At 41.7% G+C, this 14,391-nt stretch overlaps 1 pseudogene; it reads left to right on the plus strand.

Annotated features, from left to right (window-relative positions):
• Positions 1 to 10,923: 10,923 nt before the first annotated feature.
• On the plus strand, positions 10,924 to 14,156 carry LOC120876093 (annotated as a pseudogene).
• The last annotated feature ends 235 nt before the right edge of the window (positions 14,157 to 14,391 follow it).

Consider the following 14,391-nt stretch of genomic DNA (forward strand, 5'->3'; position numbering starts at 1 on the left):
AAAGTTCGTGTTTTGTCTTTGAAATGTCACAAACGTACAAAGCTAATAAACAACTTCATATGCTTTCAAAATTCCCCACCTCTGCCCACACTTTCCAACACAACCCTGCATCTTCTCAAACCACATTAGTGAAGACAAATAAAGGTTATGCCTGTAGCCGTTAACAGTCAAAAGGTTCCCCAACACCGACTCCAATTAACCAAAATGTCACAGACATTTACTCATCATTCCTGGGAGGTGTTTTAGTTTAGAGAGCAGGGTGGATATGTGTTAACTTACCTGACTATAACAGGAAAACTTTTAAAAGCCAGTTATGAAGTATTTGGGGAAAAAAAGTGCTTGCTAATGTAGAATTCTTAATGTATCACAGGATTATCAAATGTCACTTGGAAATTCAGTCTCATTTTTTAGATTCACAGTTCTTGCCTGGTTGTCTGGATTTTTGTGATTGTGGGGCTTTTTCACTTTAGGGAAATGTCTGTAGCACATTTTTAACCCCAGACCAGCTTCCTCCACTCCCCATGCATGCCCAGCACACTTCTCTTCCACCTCCCTCGACACCCCGTAACCCCTGTGGCATCCAGGGAATCAAAAACCAATTTGCATATGTAATCATGTGAAATAAAAAACTCAAGTGTACTCTCTGGGGTACACTCGCTGCCACTCAGCTCCGTGCAATTCGTTTCCTAAGAACCTTTGAGAGATGCTGAGAACACCATGGCGGCCTTTGACCTTTTAACTGTCTGGCCGTTCTCTGTTCCCACTGGCTCGAAGCCCAGCTCTGAGAAGGCACAGGAAGTGGGGCAAAGGAAGAGCTTCCTTCCTTCTAAGACTCACTAGGGCACCTCGCCGCAGCCGGAGGGGGAGAGCCTGGCAGGCTTTGAATCAATGTACTTTTAAAGCATTCATTACTCTGACAACGTAGTTCCATGAAACTAGCTTTTATTCCTTGTACACAAGTCATACAGAGATTTCCCAAAACATAATATCAGGAAGTCAATAACCATAGCCTTGTTTTATGAATATGAGAAATTGCTCTGAAGATGCCTAAATATTTGGATTAATCTGAAAGTAGATGAGCTGATGTGTAGATATTTACAATATCAAAGGACTACTCTGATCAAATCCATTTCAAAAATACAACATAAAAGGGTAGAACACACATCTTAAACAGCAATTTTAAAAATGGGTGCTTTGGTAGTCTGAGGTTTTCAGAATCTGATTAAACACCAGAATGATCAGTTTGGAGGGAAGGGCCTCACTCTGGATTTAGTAGTCAGATCAGAATATAAAAGCACCTGCTGTACCTCTTGAATGTGAAATAATAATGAACAACCCCAGTAAATATCTGAACAGCAACTAGTGCTCTTTCACCTATATAGTCTTCTCATCTTCAAAGCAGAATGGGAGATATTATTAGTCTTAATTGCTGATGTTGCTGAGGTCTAAACTTCCTGCTCAATTGCTGAGGTCTAAGAATCACTCATCCTTCTTGAACACAGGCATACCCACTCAGGGCAGAATTTCTGCAGATTGAGCTTGAGTTATTTTTAGGTGGGGCTTGAAAAGCAGTTGCAACTCAAGTGGCACAAGTGCACGCCTTCTTGACTCAGCAGCTGAGAGTTCCTTTTTGTGCTCCTCTCCTTCTCCCAGTTCCTAGAGCAGTGACATAGAAGCCGTTTGGGACGGGGTGCGTTATGCATGTAACTCATTTCTCCAACATGATTGGAAGCCCCTGGAGGTTTACATGTGAAACTTTATCACAGGGCTCTAAACACCCCACACTGATAAATGTTCATTGACAATAATGTCCTATAAAATTTCAGAGCCCACCATGTCCTGACCCCAAGGCAGAAGAATGAGGGTGTCCAAGGGCTGAGTTGTCCTATCAAGGCACAGCCAGGGGTTTGGAACTGAGGAAATGGCAGGGCCTAACCTGGAAGAGAAGTTAATGACTAGAGGTCTTGAGAGAGGAGGCAAAGTCAACAATTAGGCATCAGAGAAGAGTTTTCAGTTCCGTTCACATTATTTCTTAAGAATCTTGAAATCATTCTCAGATATAATGGTCAGAGCCCTTTCCCAGTATCTGACCCACTGCTGTCCTATACCTCAAATGATGCCCATATTCTTCCTGTCCTTTCCAGCAGCACAAACCAACTGGCCTCCCCTAGCATTAGCAGAACTACAGATTTTAGATTTGGAAGGACACTTTCTTGCAACCATCAATGACTCTACCAGTTTGTTATCTAAGTTCGTTGCTTGAAGAACAAATAATTTATTGTGGGTGTGGTGACACAGTTATTTTGTCACATTTTTCTCCTGGCATTTCCTCTTTTCCAAAAATATGGGCAACTCTGATCTTGTTGCTGCAGGGAGGGGATGCAGCTAGTCAAAAAGTTTTAAAGGGGTGAACTTAGAGCTTGGGGATGATGTATAGACAAAATATATGGGAGACGTAGGGGTCAGACAGCCATAATTTCATTCACTCTCTGCCTAGAATAGGGTTTTTCATGGGCTGAGAAAGGGAACGTAAAGGGGAGGCAAGTAGAACAGACAGAATGGTGGGGGTCCTGGAGCCAAGTTCCCTTCTTTCTGGGCAGTGCTCCTGGGGAGGCAGTCAGATCCCAAAGAGGAAATGGTTTCTTGCAAAGTCTCAGCACAAATGGTCCATTGCCTCTTAAAGTTTCCCTGCCCTTACGTGATACAGCAAAACATCTGTGTGAGCCTCCAACCCTAAACGGCAGGGCTGTGCTACAGGCCAGAGGCAGTTTTAGGGTAACTCAGCTTCAGCAGATGACTCCCCACTCCCCCAATTTACTAGATTATGGACAGTGTAAATCCCTCCATAACCTTTGTCTCAACCCAGGACTGAAGAGAGAAACAAAAACCACCTGAAATTATTACTCTTAGCAAGGCAGTAGGAGAGTTAACATAGAATTGATTTAGAAGAAATAATTATTTTCCTAAATTAACTGAGTCTTTGGAATGAGATTCATATATCTACTATACATATAAAACATCTATAACTATCTAACACACAATAAATGCTCAAATTGTTATTTATGTTATTAATATTTTTGTTAGTGCATTCAAAGTCAGCTATAAAATCTGACAAAATCTAGATGGCATATTAAAAAGCCATTACTTTGCTGACAAAGGTCTGTATTGTCAAAGTTATGTCCAGTAGTCATGTGAGAATTGGACCATAAAGAAGGCTGAGGGCCAAAGAATTGGTAATTTCCAAACTGTGGTGTTGGAAAAGACTCTTGAGAGTCCCTTGGACTCCAGGGAGATCAAACAGGCAATCATAAAGGAAACCAACCCTGAATATTCACTGGAAGGACTGATGCTAAAGCTCAAAAACTTTGACCACCTGATAGGAAGAGCTGACTCATTGGAAAAGATCCTGATGCTGGGAAAGATTGACGGCAAAAGAAGAAGGGGATGACAGAGGACGAGATGGTTGGATGGCATGATCGAGTCAATGGATGAGTCTGAGCAAGCTCTGGGAGATGGTGAAGGACAGGAAAACCTGGCAAGCTGTAGTCCATGGGGTCACAAAGAGTTGGACATGACTGAGCAACTGAACAACAACATAAAATCTGAAAGGTATTTTTCATTTGTATGACTGTCAGTTGAATTCCACGTTTTTGTGTCCAGATGGAAAATGTTGATTCAGTTCATTGCTCTCTTAAAATCCCTTCTTAAAAAAAGAAAATGTTAATCAAATATTTATTGTCCCTTTAAGGGAAATAAAAAAAGGAGCGAGTGTGGTATATATGTCTTCATTCCACAAATTTGTCGTAGTCTGTTTCATTCAGCACTTTGCCAATTCCCTGGACAAGTGGAGGAACAGATAGACATCCTACGACATTTTTTCACTCTGCTAGATTTGACCATTTGTTCCAACAATGCTATTTTGAGTCTCAGTTATTCTAACCAGTATTTTGGCTGCCCACTCAATAGCACATGATCTTAATCACCATATGAATCTACATTTTCAACAGCTTCTGCTGTTACTTCTTGCTCTTCATTTTACCATTTCTGCAGACCTCTCATTCTTTGAGCACTCAGTCCGTCTCCCTCTTCCTTTCCTTCATCCTGAGGTGAGGGTGTAGTCCTACAGCTGAGGACTGATGCACAAAAGTCACACATTCGTGCCAGTTAGTGTCACAACAAACCATGTCTCCAAACCACGCACACCCTCAACACCGTGTAGCAGCGCCCTCCCCGCTCAGCCGGATAACAGCACTCTCTCTTGGTTCTCCTCTCATCAAACTGAGCTTTGTCTCTCAGGCCTCTTTGTCAGTACCTTTCTTCTTTTCTTTAATATTAGTGTTCCCTGCATTCTAGCCTTTCCCCTGCATTCTAGCTCTCTTCTCACTCAACACTCAGAAATTTCAGCCACTGTGAAAATCTGACAATCATACAGTGATAATTAACCCCACATCTGTATCTCCAGTCCAGGGCCTTTGAGCTCTATAGCTGTATCTTAATAGATATCTCAACGTCACTGATATATTTTAAGTCTAAAAGGTAATTTGTTTTCTATTATTCCATTCAGTAAAAACTGCCACCCCTCTTTTTTGTGTACCTGTTTAGATTTCTGTCTCATCCCTTCCTAGAACACTTGATTTTTTTTTTTAATTTATTTATTTATTTTTTTAATTAATTTATTTATTTTTAATTTTTACTTTACAATTCTGTATTGGTTTTGGCATAGATTGACATGAATCCACCACAGGTGTACATTAATACATGAATGTATTGCTTGTTTCTCCAATAAAAATGTGACAGACACTATTCCTGCACTTAGTTGATGTTCAATAGCTATTCACCAGATGAGTGACTAATTTTCATGATCTAGTAGCTGAATAATTATCCCAGAAAGGAAAATGACAAAACTGACATTTAGGAATTAATGTTTATAATCATCTTTTACCTTTTCTAAATGTTTATGAAAGTGAAAGTCGCTCAGTCAGGTCTGACTCTTTGTGACCCCCTGGACGATACAGTTCATCCAAAAGACTGGAGTGGGTAGCCTTTCCCTTCTCCAGGGGGTCTTCCCAACCTAGGGATTGAACCCAGGTCTCCCACATTGCAGGTGTATTCTTTACCAGCTGAGCCACAAGGGAAGCCCTCTAAATGCTTATAAACAATCCTTGTACTACTTCACTTGGGGTAAACATCAGGCTTATTGGTTTATATTACATGAAGTTATGAGACTGAGGAGACTCTTGTCTCTTCTGGAAATCAGGGTAAACTCTGTGTCACACGTGTTGGACATATTTTCATGCTCTGTGATTCCTCGTGGGTTGCCATTTGTGCTTTCCCAATCTTGCCTGCCCTCTTCCTGGTAGCCTATGGGACTTCCCAGGTGGCACTACTGGTAAGAAATCCGCCTGCAGTACAGCAGCAGGAGGAGACGTGGGTTCAATCCCTGGGTCAGGAAGATCCCCTGGAGGAGGGCATGGCAACCCACTCCAATATTCTTCCCTGGAGAATCCCATGGACAGAGGAGCCTGGCAGGCTAGAGACCTTAGGGTCGCAGAGAGTCAGATACGACTGAAGCAACTTGGCAGACACCCATGACGTGGTAATATGAACTCATTTGGATGGTTCTCATTCTGTCTCTAAGAAACTTAGATTCCTCTTACCAATGTTTATTCTTCCTTTTCTGACTGCAAGTACTTCTCTTTGACCAAGAAGAAAAAAAAATAAAAACACTAGTTTGATAGTTCTGCTTTCTTTCTGTTGTCTGTTAACATTACACAATTTCTCTAAGTAGCAGGTACCCCTTCCTTGTTTTTCCTTCCCTAAAAACAACTGAGGCTCTCTTTTTGTGGTCCTATGTCCTCTTTGCAAACCTCTACTCAGTTTGGGTTTTAAACTTTCTGATCCAGGTTTCCATGTTCTGAATGCTTTACATTTTTGCTTAGATTTTTCCTCTCCTTCCAGCTTCTGGTTACATCATTTTAAACTCTGTATTAAAATCTCAGCAATGCAACTGGCAGATAGAAGCTACTGAACACTTTATTGTGTACCATGCATCATGCCATCTTTTAATTCCACAATAAAACCAGTGGTGTAGGTATCAAAAGTTTATAAATAACAGAAGTAAACCCAACAAATGACCAAAGTAGTAATTAGTAAAAGTTCACTACACACACACCAAAAAGACAGTTTGCAAACTGGGAAAACCCAAACCAAAATATGGAAGGATGCTCTGGGATATATTATACAGAAGCAGCTTCTGTTAAGTCACTTCAGTCATGTCTGACTCTGTGTGACCCTGTGGGCTGTAGCCCACCATGCCTCTCTGTCCATGGAATTTGTAAACCAGCTTATAAAACGACAAAGCAGTGAAGTGACTGTTTATTCTTCACAGTGATAGACTATAATATTAGAATTTTCTTAAGTGATAGGGAATTAATCCGTGGTTACCTCAACAATGTTGGGAAACAGTTTAAGTTTTCCTTATGATTTCCAGGGGCATAAGCAAGAAATGACACAGGTCAAGTTGAGTCTTGCAAAATAAATTAAGTTTTGCTGATTTAGTCTGCTTAGGGAATTTTCGAGGCTGGTTTCTATTTGTTTTTTATTTTAACATACATATCATTAAAAATCCCTATATTATAGATGAGGAAATGAATCTTAATAAGGTTCAAAATCTTCCCACAGTCACAAAGCTGGTAATAGTCAGAGCCAGGAGCTCAAACCCAGTTGTAAATGACTGAAATCCTTAGTTTCAGGTTTATTGGCAAACTCTTCTTGTGTGTGTGAAAGTTGCCATAAAAGAGCTCACAAAGTCAAGTTTGAGCAAAAAGGCCTAAGTGTTTGCATCTGAGTAAAAAGGCCTTTAGAGTTTGCATGTTTGCATTTTAAACATGTTGAAATGTTCTTTGCTTCCACAAAGACAAATAGTTCTCCCCCCCGACCCCGCCCCACCCCATTATCTGGAGAGATACATAGGGGGAAATATTTCTCTAAATAGACTAAAGGTAGTAGTGTGAGCTTGGTGATAAAGCGGCAGCAGATACCCGAGGTACAGGAACCAGCACGTTTCCTACTTCAGTGGTTCTCAAAGTATGGACCTCAGACCTGAAGCATAAGCCTCACCTGGTAGATAGTCAGAAATGCACATTTTTGGATCATGACCCACTGAATTGAAAACTCCCTGGTGAGACCTGCAATCTGTGGCTTATCAAGGCCTCCAGGTGATTTTCATATACTGCTGCTGCTGCTGCTAAGTCGCTTCAGTCGTGTCCAACTCTGTGCGACCCCGTCCTGGGGGATTCTCCAGGCAAGAACACTGGAGTGGGTTGCCATTTCCTTCTTAAATGCATGAAAGTGAAAAGTGAAAGTGAAAAGTGAAAGTGAAGTTGCTCAGTTGTGGCCGACTCTTATCGACCCCATGGATTGCAGCTTACCAGGCTCCTCCGTCTATGAGATTTTTCAGGCAAGAGTACTGGAGTGGGCTGCCATCGCCTTCTCCATCATATACTGCATGCCCACCTAAAATGTTTGAGAACCACTGCTCTCCATAAAACGGACACCTGCCACTCTGTTCCAGCTTCTTGCTACCAGGAGGGGAATATGAATCCCAGGTCTTCAGTCTCTCCCAGGTTTAAGAGAGCTGGAAGTCTCAGTTATTTTCATTCTCCCAATTTTAAAATACTGCCTGAAATCTTTTTAATACTGTATAAGCTAAACAAAACATGTTTACAGGCAGGTTCTGGACTGCAGACCGTGAGTTAATGACTCTTGAATAAAACTGAGTTATAGTAAATACTGGAGTTATTTTATTAATAGCTATATATTGGAATGTCAGTTAATTGGCCGAACAAATTGCAATCTCCTTTTCATTACAACTGCTTGTTGTTGGAGAAAGTTTTGCCTATCTTACAATCACTGAATGGAGTTTAAATGTTTTGATCATTGAGCATTTGGGGCCTTATTGAAAGGACAATGGAAAATTATTGACAGATTCAAATACAGCAATAATTCTCTAAAAGTTGAGTCTTTAAAGATGTTTGATTGTATTATGGATGCTCAATGGGAAAGTGTAGATGCAGAGCAGAGTGATTAGAAAATTATTCCAGGAGTCCTAGTGGGAGATGGTGTTGGTAATAAAATTAAGGAGAATTACACAGATTTAGTAAGCACTTAGGAGAAGGCAATAGCAACCCACTCCAATACTCTTGCCTGGCAAATCCCATGGACAGAGGAGCCTGGTAGGCTGAAGTCCATGGGGTCACTAGGAGTCGGACACGACTGAGTGACTTCACTTTCACTTTTCACTTTCATGCATTGCAGACGGAAATGGCAACCCACTCCAGTGTTCTTGCCTGGAGAATCCCAGGGATGGGGGAGCCTGGTGGGCTGCCATCTATGGGTCACACGGGGTCGGACACGACTGAAGCGACGCAGCAGCAGCAGCAGCAGGAAGCACTTCGGAGAAGACAATGGCAACCCACTCCAGTACTCTTGCCTGGCAAATCCCATGGACGGAGGAGCCTGGTAGGCTGCAGTCATGGGGTCACTAGGAGTCAGACACGACTGAGTGACTTCACTTTCACTTTTCACTTTCATGCATTGCAGATGGAAATGGCAACCCACTCCAGTGTTCTTGCCTGGAGAATCCCAGGGATGGAGGAGCCTGGTGGGCTGACGTCTATGGGGTCGCATGGAGTCAGACACGGCTGAAGCGACTCAGCAGCAGCAGCAGTAAGCACTTGGGCTTCCCAGGTGATGGTAGTGGTAAAGAACCCACCAGCTAGTGCAGGTTAGATGTAAGAGACATGGGTTCCATTCCTGAGTGAGGAAGATTCCGTGGAGGATGTCACAGCAAACCCACTCCAGTATTCATGCCTGGACAGAGGAGCCTGGCGGGCTATAGTCCATAGGGTTGCAAAGAGTCAGACATGACTGAAGTGACTTAGCACGCACGTACAATAAGCATTTAGGAAGTTGAACTGATATGGCTTTGTGGTTACTGGTCAGACTTCAATAACCCAGGTGCCACGGGCCATCACTGGAACTAAACTGCAGCATGCATGCTCCAGGTGACTCTGACTACTCACCCCAGTGCTCCAGAGAAGCCCGATTTTATTCCGGCTCCCTGCACCTGCTGCCCCCTTCACCCCATGCCTACACCATTCTCTGAAGTCCTAGGCCTCATACACCACATTTACAAATGCATATATGGCCTTGAGAAAACAACCCCCATTTACTAATCCTATGTGAAACTATGCTGAGTTACAAAATAATCAACTTCCGGAAAATAGCCTGTCTACTTTAAGTTAGATATTCCTTGCCCACTGTTCATTATAGGATATATTTAGAGCTCATTATCACTTAGTTATTAATTCTAATAAAGTTCTGAACCTCTAAAACCATTTTTCTATGTCTCATTTTCCTTTATTAGCACAATTTCATCATGCTGACCTGACAAAAGTCTTCTTGCTCATCAATCAAAATTGAAGGCATAGTTTTGATGTTACATCTACATTGAAACACTGAACCTCTCAGTTTTAGGTATATTTATAACTTGGGGTATTCTGAGTTTCCAGGGCAAAATAAATCAGTACCAACTATTTTTGTGCTCCATTACCATCCTAATGACAATATGGTAGAGAAACGTTCATAATCTGCTCATTTCTTTTAGGAATTTAGAATTTAGATCATTAATACTCAGCAAAAAAGATTATGGGCAATACAAATAAAAAGATATTAATATTAGCTCAGGAATATAGGCAGCACATATCAACACAATGCCTAGTAGAGCATTTTTTGAAATACAATAATCATTTGGAAATTCTTCATCAGCTTAGAACCATCTTTTCAACCTAGGAGTGATTATAAAGGGACTGGGTCAATACAGCCTATACTCCCATTAAGATCTCATCCTGTTAAGATAATGGATGCAAATATGAAGCAAAATTAAGAATATATATTTTTACACCCTGTATAATGTTACACGCTTTCCTCCCATTCTCAGACCCACTACCCTAAGTTTAGCTTTCTTTGGTAGGTAAAGCTCAGGTACAAACTGTGGGTGAAATGGAGACAGCATGAGACCGACAGGGAATACAAGATCTAGGGCAGAAAAGGTGGCCCATCAACACTTCTTAGGTCCTGAGAAGAGCTCCCTTTCCCTTTTCATGATACTAGAAACCTAGGAAGATGGGAAGAAATATAGACAGATGTGAGATAGTTAGACTTGCCCCCTTGCTCAACAATACTGCAAAAGCAGTATTTAGTGACATAAAGTCCTGTCCAAGGCATCCTGATGATGGCTGGCTATTTAGTGAGAAGAAACACTAGGACATGATCCAGATAAAGAAACGGACTTCCTGTCTGCACAGGAAAATTGAGGGTTTCATATCTTCTTCGATGTGTGCTATCTTCTCTTGTAAACGTAAATGGAGTTATTCCCAGTTTAGTGGGATTAGGATTGAGGTGCTTAACAGATAGAGCTTCCAATTATTCCCAGGGGTGAAAAAAGTGAGCAGGAGTCCCACTACTACTGTGTCTTCCAGGATTGTTAAAACAAAAAGACTTGGGATTTAGAATTGATGCTGGGAAAGTATTATCTTTATAAGAGATATAGAAGCTACATAGTAATTAAACAAATTGTAGGCAAAATTTATCACCTCCCTGGATGCCATTCCTTAAATAGCACCTACTTGGTTAATACTTAGTACCTTATATCAGTAACCATAGTGGCTATGGATTTTAATATTGCTGCTAAATTCCATACAATTGATAAATGCAAAGATGAATTAGCCTTATTTCCTTTTCTCAACAGAACTAAGTTGGTGTGAAGTTGGACCACCCTGTACAACAGAACCAGAAATTTTTCCCTTTTAAGGTCATGGAGAAAGAAACTGAGCAAGGAAATTGAATTTAAATCTGAAAGAGATGGGTCTAATACTTATCAAGCATGTGTGCTGCTGCTGCTAAGTTGCTTCAGTCGCGTCCGACTCTGTGCCACCCCATAGGCGGCAGCCCATGAGGCTCCCCCGTCCCTGGGATTCTCCAGGCAAGAACACGGAGTGGGTTGCCATTTCCTTCTCCAATGCATGAAAGTGAAAAGTGAAAGTGAAGTCGCTCAGTCGTGTCCTACTCTTAGCAACCCAATAGACTGCAGCCCACCAGGCTCTTCCGTCCATGGGATTTTCCAGGCAAAGTGCTGGAGTGGGGTGCCATTGCCTTCTCCGTCAAGCATGTCTATCTAGGCTAAAATATTTAATCCTGCCTTCTGAGGCATGTGTGTGTGTGAGTGTGTGTGTGTTTGTGCACACTAAGTCACTACAGTTGTGTCTGACTCTTTGTGATCCTATGGACTGTAGCCCGCCATGTAGTCTGTCCATGGGATTCTCCAGATAAGAATACTGGAGTGGGTTGCCATGCCCTCCTCCAGGGAATCTTCCCAATCCAGGGATCAAACCCATGTCTCTTATGTCTCTTGCATTGGCAGATGGGTGCTTTACTCTTAGCACCGTGTGGGAAGCCCATCTGAGGCATAGGTGTTATTTTATACTTTATAGGTAAAGAAACCGAGGCTTAGGAATTTAAGTGGCTAACTGGAGGTGGCACAACCAGAGAGTGGCAGAAGCCGGATGCAAATATAGGTATATTTTATGTGTATATTTCTTATTCCAAATTCTGGACTCCTTCCTCCAGCATTTCAGTTAACACTGGAGCTATTTTACAGATAATAAAACCAATAATTAGCTTTTTCTATCCTTTGGCAGGTAAGAATACTGCAGCTCAGAGTAAAGCTTTTTCCCAAAGTTACATAATTACTTAATGCCACAGAATTCAAACTTACTTTTTCACAACAGATTTGCCACCAGGATACAAGTATCACAACTAAATCTAAACCAAATGGGAAAGAAAGACTCATGCCAATACTGTTCTCACTAAACATAGATTACAGCAAGTCTACACCACAAGGTCTACAAACATGGTGGTATCAACAAAAGAACCACAGAAAAAATTTGAGAAGGGGGTGACTGACACAGGATAGGATTTCTTCAAGCATGCCTGGATCTTGGACAAAGTGAAAGCTGCACGTGGGCATGGTCTCATCATTGAAATTTCCTGTAGAAATTCAAGACCAGCAAGTAGTATCACTGATGCCCTGGAACACAGAGACTACCAAAAGCATGACTATAAGCACACCTTAGGCTTACTGTGCTGTCCTGACTGTTGCTGCTGGTGTTGGTGAAGTTGAAGCAGGTATCTCCAAGAATGGACAGACCCATGGGGACGTTCTCTTCTGGCTTATAGACTGAGAGTAAAACAACTAATTATTGATATTAAAATGGATTCCACTGAGACACCCAGCAGCCAGAAGAGATATGAGGAGATCGTTAAGGAAGTCAGCACCTACATTAAGAAAACTTGCAATAGCTCCAACATGTATCATTTGTACCAGTTTCTGTTTGGAATAGTGACAGCATGCTGCAGCCAAATGCAAACACGCTTTGGCTCAAGTATTAGAAAGTCACTCATAAAGATGACAATGCCAATGAAACCATGCTGCTTGAACCTCTGGATCCTGCCACCAACTCTTCCATCTGACAAACCCTTGCATCTACCCCTCCAGAGTGTCTACAAAATTGGTGGTATTGGTACTGTCCCTGTGGAGACGGGTGTTCTCAAACCCAGCATAATGGTCACATTTACTCTAGTCAACATTACAACTGAAGTCAGATCTTTTGAAATGCATCGTAAAGCTTTGAGTGAACCAAACAAATAGTGGAAAATTCTTAAAGAGATGAAAATACCAGATAACCTTACCTGCCTCCTGAGAAACCTGTATATGGGTCAAGAAACAACAGTTAGAATTGGACATAGAACAATGAATGGGTTCAAAATTGGGAAATAAGTACCCTAAGGCTGTTTATTGTCACCTTGCTTATTTAACTTCTATGCAAAGTACATTATGTGAAATGCCTGGCTGGATGAATCACAAGCTGGAATCAAGATTGCCAGGAGAAATATCAATAATCTCAGATAAGCAGATGAGGCAGATACCACCCTTATGGCAGAAAGTCAAGAAGAACTAAAGAGCCTCTTGATGATGGTAAAAGGGAAGAGTGAAAAAGCTGACTTCAAACTTAACATTCAAAATGAAGATCATGGCATCTGGTCCCATCACGTCATGGCAAATAGATGGAGAAACAATGGAAATAGTGACAGATTTTATTTTCTTGGGTTCTAAAATCACTGCATATGGAGACTGCAGCCTTGAAATTAAAAGACACTTGCCCTTTGAAAGAAAAGCTATGACAAATCTAGACAGCATATTAAAAAGCAGAGACATTACTTTGCCAACAAAGGTCTGTATAGTCAAAGCTATGGTTTTCCCAGTAGTCATGTATGGATGTGAGAGCCAGACCATAAAGAAGGCTGAGTGCCAAAGAACTGATATTTTTGAACTGTGGTGCTGGAGAAGACTCTTGAGAGTCCCTTGGACAGCAAGGAGATCAAACCAGTCAATCCGAAAGGAAGTCAACCCTGAATACAACCCTGAATATCATTGCAAGGACTGATATTGAAGCTGAAGCTCCAACACTTTGGCCACCTGATACAAAGACCTGACCCACTGGAAAAGACCCTGATGCTGGGGAAGAATGAGGGTAGGAGGAGAAGGGGATGACAGAGGATGAGACAGGTAGATGGTATCATCGACTCAATGGACACAAACTCCAGGAGATAGTGAAGGCCAGAAAAGCCTGGAGTGCTGCAGTCTATGGGGTCACAAAGAGTCAGACATGACTGAGTGACTGAACAGTGACAAGTTTCTAGGGACAAGATGGGCTTCAATGTCAAGAACATATCTTTCAAAGATGTTGGTTGTGCACTGTGACTTGTGAAAGCATGAATGACCCACCAGTGGAAGCAGCTGGCTTCACAGCTCAAGAAATTATCCTATGGCATCCAGTCCAAATCACTGCCAGCTCTGCCCTTGTGCAGCTCATGTTGCTTCCAAGTTTGCTGTACTGAAGAAGAAGGTTGATTATTATTCTGGGAAGAAACTGGAAAGTGGCTTCAAATTCTGTAAAGCTGGTGATGCTGGCATGGTTCATATGGTTCCTAGAAAGCTCATGCATTTTGAGAGCTTTTCTGACAGTCCTTCTTAGGATTTTGCTGCCTGTGACAAGAGACAGATGGCTGTCTTGAGTGTCATCAAGCAGTGGATGAAAAGACAGCTGGAGCTGGGAAGGTCACTAAGTCAACCTAGAAAGTTCACAAAACTAAGTGAATAATATGCCTAATACCTGCCATCCTAGTCTTAATGAGTCCTTAAGTGTGAGGAATATTCTCAGAACTGTTTGCTTCTGTTGGCCATTTAAGTTTAAAGGTAAAAGACTGGTT

The sequence above is a fragment of the Oryx dammah genome, unplaced genomic scaffold, assembly GCF_014754425.2.
Source record: "Oryx dammah isolate SB20612 unplaced genomic scaffold, SCBI_Odam_1.1 HiC_scaffold_17, whole genome shotgun sequence".
Classification (NCBI taxonomy): domain Eukaryota; kingdom Metazoa; phylum Chordata; class Mammalia; order Artiodactyla; family Bovidae; genus Oryx; species Oryx dammah.